The sequence below is a fragment of the Coptis chinensis genome, chromosome 3, assembly GCF_015680905.1.
Source record: "Coptis chinensis isolate HL-2020 chromosome 3, ASM1568090v1, whole genome shotgun sequence".
NCBI classification, from domain to species: Eukaryota; Viridiplantae; Streptophyta; class Magnoliopsida; order Ranunculales; family Ranunculaceae; genus Coptis; species Coptis chinensis.
The window spans coordinates 27,471,327-27,477,626 of record NC_141458.1 but is presented as its reverse complement, the minus strand read 5'-3'; the positions used below and the strand labels follow the sequence as shown (position 1 = coordinate 27,477,626).

The window sequence follows — 6,300 nt, the reverse complement described above, 5'->3', positions numbered from 1 at the left end:
CGACTTAGAGTGCGGTTGAGAAGATGCACAACAGTGAGAACAACCATATGCCAATAAGATTTTGGGACATGCATTCATGCCAGGCAAAAGACAACGAACAACGGACATCAGACTCCAATTTTTTCGTTCAGCAACTCTATTTTTCTCAGGTGTGTAGGTATTAGAAAGTTGTTGAATAATGCCCAACTGATTCAATTGAGACACAAAAGCATCTGATAAATATTCCTTATCATTGTTAGAACGAGTGCCCTTAACCACAACATTGTACTGAGTCTTAATCATCTGAAGAAATTTGGTAATAGAGGTAAGCACCTCAGATTTTTTCTTTAGTAGATAAACCCAAATACATCTAGTATGATCATCAATGAAAGTAACATAATACCGGTGCCCTGACCAAGAGTTTACTGGAAATGGTCCCCACACATCAGAATGGATAAGATCAAATGCACAAGGGAAGCGATGCATCCGAGAAATATAAGTAGAACGAGTATGCTTAGACAATGAACATATATGACAATGAAACTTATGAGATTTGCAAACTTTCATCAAATCAGGAAGCAGTAAACAAAGATACTGGAAGTTAACATGTCTAAAGCGAGCATGCCACAAACTCAGAGTCTGTGAAGAGAAATCATGGGAACTATGTTTTGGCAATATAGATGCCTGCAAGACAATAATAGGTGTAAGTAGAGTAGGCGGTGGATCTCTAAAATAATACAGTCCATCGCGCTCAAATCCCCTGCCAATAATATTCCTCGTACTCCGGTCCTGTATAAGACACTGATCAGAGAGAAAGATAACTGCACAATTTAGAGTTTTGGCCAAGCAACTAACAGATAGCAAATTTATAGCAAGATTAGGCACATGCAGAACAAAGTGAAAGGTAATAGACGGTGAAAAACAAATAAATATCCCCCTTACTCAGAATGGGAGTGCATAACCTATCAGCAAGATGTACAAATCGATGAATAGTGGATACTGTGGATGTAAGGAGATTGGAATCGTCGGTCATATGGTCATTGGCCCCTGAATTGAGGACCCAAGTAGGTATAGTAGGATCAAACCTATCATAAATAGCAGGTGCTGAAGCGGACATAGTTGTAGGAGCAGCAAAACTCTGCGAGTGAGAACTCTGAACCAAAGAGATAAGCTTATCAATTTGAGAATTTAGCCGATGGATGTCGACAGAAGTGAGTGGACTAGTCATCTTGTACTGATAGATAAAATAGACAAATATCTCAAATAATAAGTAACCAAACATAAGGCAGCAGCCAAAGAACCAAAAATAAGTCACCAAAATAAAGACAGCAACCAAAACACCAAAGAACTTGGTTATCCGTGACCCCAGAAAAAGGCCTATATATAGAAAGTCTTCAAGAAGACACCCAAAAAAAAATGGTCTGTTGCATAAAGAATTGGTTGAAAAACCAATCACCAGTGCTACCGGATCACCACAATAGCCACAGAAGTTTCTGAAAAAACTTGGTTGATCAGACCAACAGCACCAAACAAACACCGAAAAAATAACTCCAAACAGCTTCAAAAACTTTAGACATGCGTCAGAGAGGACAAAAAAAACTTCACAAATTGGCTGAAAAAACCACAGCCACTAAGAGCATTCCCAATGCAAGTCAATATATTCCCCCTCTTATCACCTCCACGTAGGCAGTATTTCCCCTTTTGATGAAAAACAAGGTGAAGCTGCCCAATGCAAAGGTGAAAAAAAAATCTCGGACGGGATGTTAGATTCCGTCTGGAGGCTTTTTATCTAGACGGAATGTAACATCCCATCTGGCATTTTTTCTGAAATTAAAAAAATAATCGAAAAAACACGCGAGACGGAATGAAACATCCCGTCTAAAAAAAATCGAAAAAAAACACACGAGACGGAATCCAACATCCCGTCCGAAGTTCACAAGTCAGCCACTATCTCGGTGGAAGGTTTCACCTTGATTTCAACTAGGGAAAATAGTCACCAGTTTTTCACATCTGCATTGCACAACCCTCTTGAACAAAAACCGGTGACTATAGTCACAAACCCCCCAAAACCACCAACATTGAGAATGCTCTAATACTGCTGCCGATCACCACGGTAGGCCAAGAAATAAAGACATGTTAAGTACAGTTTTATACTGCAGCAAATAGATCACAAACAGAGCTATAGAAGCCCATAAGTAAGCACCCCACCATTAGAGACGAAACAAAAAAACAATCTCTAGTTAGTCTTCTCCAACATAAAGACGTCGACTAGACCAACATGCGACATTCAGAGCCACTACTAATCAGCTAACATTGATGATTTTGTCTTGTAGCCATTATAGATTTTGCTGTCAACAACAAAATACCACAATGGTGCACTAAGTGGTGATTGATTTCGATATTCGTAGATTTTTTTTTTTTTTTTTTTTATCTTCTCTTACAAAAAGAAGAAAATGAAAAATAGAAATGATTAGATCAAGACATTGCTCTGATACCAAATTGTAAATGAAATTGTAATGGAATTGTAAAGGCTTGTCAAGAACAAATACATTGGCCAATATTTTATAATGCATAAGATTACAAAATTTCCTAAATACTAGAATATCCTATGTTACAAATATGGAAAGAATAACCAATGAAATCAAAGAGAATATCTCATATATTCTCCAACAATACTTACGTGTAGCACAATTCGCATACTTGTAATATACTAAGTGCGGGATGGATGTTACAGAGACAATCACAAATTGTAGAATAACAACCACAAATAAGGAAAGGTGTTTCTAATTCAAAGGAAAACATGGAGTCCATAGCAGCAGCAAAATCTAAATCTCTGCTACTCCAATTCTGCATATGCCAGATCAATTACGACGCCCTGAAAAGTTTAAATAAACAACGTAAGGTATGTACATACACTACCAACGTGCTTGCACAAGTGAAAGCCCAGTCACGGCCTTCAGTAATCTGTATTAGGAAATCAACAAATATTACTTCGCGTGTAAGAAAACAAAATTGAAGCTCTGTTCGAACTTCCAAGTGAAACGACAATAAACATACAAGTACAATATAGGGTTAACTACCCCAGGTTGACCATGTATTTTTGTGTGTGTATTTGGGAGGAGATCCTAATTTCCCACTTTGAAGGATTTTTGTGTGTGTATTTGGGAGGATACCCTAATTTCCCACTGGAAGGAAATCCTAATTGGCTCATCTAGTGGGGTAATACCAGTTAACCCAACAATATAAGGAAACTCTGGTGCAAAGAAGTTTCTCATATGAATAATCAATCAATCCACAATCTTCTGTCGTTCTTCAGCAATAAAGTCAATAATATGGTTTGATGCAGTGATGCACATATATATACCTTAGCTAGAACTCTTCGAAGAAATACAAAGGATGCAGGGATGTCTGTGATAGCATCACCAATCTTAAGAGACCTTATGTTTGAAAATAATTTATGATATCCTAAAAGTTCTGTATGATGCCACGGAGATTGCAATTGCGGCTGCTCAACACCTTTGTAAGGAGCTCGGATAATGAAATCACCAAATGCTGCTTGACGAGCCTCTTTCTGAATAAAAAGACACTCAGTCCTAACACAAGTTTCCTTACTCGTTGTGCTCTGTCTGACGTAAAGACCAAGAGACTAGACGGAAGACCTCTATTTTACCAATCAATCTAGCTAGCATCCTATATATGACTTTTGTTCTAGAGGCTAACAACCCGAAAGGAAGTATTTACATCTCCTGCCAATACGTATATATAGGTGTAAGATAGAGATTTAAACCTCTCTTGGCAACCTCTGAGCTACGCTCTGTTCACTCTTTTCATGCATAAGGGGATTTACCCGCTCAAACATCAGAAGAGGGTTTTCTCATGATGCCATGGAATGAGTTAGTAGCTTGGCTAACCACTAAGTCGCTCATGTACACATTTTTACTAAACGGAGAACCACGCGGCATAAACATCTTGCCTCATCAGGAAAAGCATTAAAAAGGGACTGCTACATCTTCCTCTAAGGAAGCACACTTTCAGACCCCTTCGAGCCAGGTAGTAGGTGCAGTTTCTCCTCGGACTTTTTCTCACTTGTACTGAATGCCATGTTACATTGCTTTTGTAAATCTAACAAGCTTATTGACTCTGCTAAAGAGATATACATCTATTCCTATGCAATCAGTCTCCAAATAGAAATGGACAATTAAAATAAATTTACGAGCAAATAGGATAAAAGAAGAATAAAGGAACATTACAAATTGGTCCCATTGGATCATCTGCTCTGTTTCTTCTGGAGAAGACTAATTCCTTTCTGGAAGCAGCAGCTACTAGTAATGAGCTTATATTCATTAAAAGTACGAAGACACAACATAACCAATATAATTGATTGAAGAAAGCCTGTCGAAAACTTGTGACATGTGACGGAACCTTCATGGCAGAAACTAAACACTCCTCACCGCTCAAATTCCCTCGACAAGTGTTATTAGTAGAATAGAAAGGAAGAGAATTAAATGACGCTTTGGGGGATATGGAGGACTTCAAATGCTACCATCTTGAGAGACTTGTCCATTCACTTTATTCCAATCTACTTCGGACACGGTTTCATTATATCAACCTGTCTGAACTAATCCAAAGCCAAACTTGCAAAAAGAAAAAGTCATTCATTTGAACAGGTCTGGGTTTCATGCCAAGTGAAAGATACGCAGAAGTGACCTTGTTTGTTTTTTAATAATTATATTTATAGAGATTTATTTTTTTATAGAGAGAGGTTGTTGCTTACAACCAAGCAAGTAGGTGATAGAGAATTAAATTTGAACAGGTCATTGAGCCACTTGAGTAGTTTCTTTGCCTCCACCACTATGCAGACTTGCTTTTGCTATGGTCAACCTAATTAAGGAGCCACAGCACCGTTCACCTGACCTGAAGGCTATCATCACCAGCCCCGAAGGGCTTGAATAACTACTCGAGTAAACTCCGGAGACGAGTGTCAAACACACACGAAAAGGGGTGCACAACCAGTTTGACAATATTATATATGCTTGTGAAGATACACAAACAAGTGACTTTGTTTGTTGAATCTAGAAAATATCTATGAAATGGACTAGAAAAGATCAACACTTCAACAGTAAGAAAGATCAACAAGTCCCCAATAGTCTCAATGACCACACAAACATATATTATGGAATCAATGACAACACAAGCATATACTAAGCACAATATACACGACTGAAGAAATATTCTCAAAACTATACTAATTCCAAATTTCCAATTCCATCAATGAATAATACAGAGTAGGAAAACTCAACTCTCATACATCAACCTCTCACACCTATTAACGTAACAAACTTCCAATTCATCAGGTTATTATAATGTTAAAACAACGTAAATAATAACAAAATCCGTACAATTGATTGCAGCAACAAGTTTCTCTACAACAAGCAAGCATGCAAAGAACACTACATGAAGGGCGGTTCTACCCTATAGCAAAATAAGCCCCAGCCGGCCAGTATAAGTCTACTATTATTTTATTATGAAAAAAAAAACTCACTATTTGTTTTTCATTTATTTTAATCCGTTAGATAAACGATTTTACATTAGAAAATTGGAAATTAGAAAATCGTATTAAACCATTTCGTTTCCCTCGCGTTTTTGCCTTCTCCAACAAATAAACAAACACGTTTGTTTCGACCAAATATGATCAAAACACTAAGTGGTGATGAAAGAGATGAATAACGTAGAAAAATAGTTAGAAAAGTGATGGTGATAGGAAAAATTATGAGATTGTACTTTACGGTTGCCTACGTACCCAAATTATTGATGGGATCAAATCTCAAGAACGCAGTTCTGTATGAAAAATAGTTTAGTATTTATATCTGTAGAGTAGAAATTTCTTGTAGCTCAAGTAATTGTAATTGAACCTGACTCTTAATTGATGATTATCTCTTTGATATGAAACGAATCTAGACATAAATTAATGTACGAAAGTAGCAAGTCATGTGGCTAGGGTTCAGTCCTAGACACATAAGTTAATGGGTCTGTACATTGATCTATGATATTGCAAATTGGGTTTTAGCTCTGTTGATTAAACGAATAAAGTGGATACTCCTACCAATGGACGTTTGCCACATAGGTGGGGGTCGAAACACCACCCCCTCTTTGGCATGCGAACAAAATTCATATGGCAAAGAAGAGAAGAAAAATCAAGAAAAAAATAGAATTTGAAAAGAGTGGGTGGAATGTATAACAAAGTGAATGTAAACGATAAACGATAGGAAAATAGATTGTCGGGAAAAATTAGTGAATTATTGTGAACAAAATAATGTCAAA

The 6,300-nt window shown here is 37.2% G+C and overlaps 1 long non-coding RNA gene across 2 annotated transcripts; it reads right to left on the bottom strand.

Moving 5' to 3' along the window:
* Positions 1–245: 245 nt before the first annotated feature.
* On the bottom strand, positions 246–4,960 carry LOC147508942 (uncharacterized). 2 transcript variants are annotated; one of them, XR_015218300.1, is made up of 3 exons: positions 4,230–4,960; positions 922–2,854; positions 246–780 (listed from the first exon to the last, which is right to left on the bottom strand). It is a non-coding gene; the product is annotated as an uncharacterized LOC147508942 (long non-coding RNA). The 2 variants fall into 2 exon arrangements; XR_015218301.1 differs by having other exon boundaries at positions 246–768.
* Positions 4,961–6,300: the final 1,340 nt, after the last annotated feature.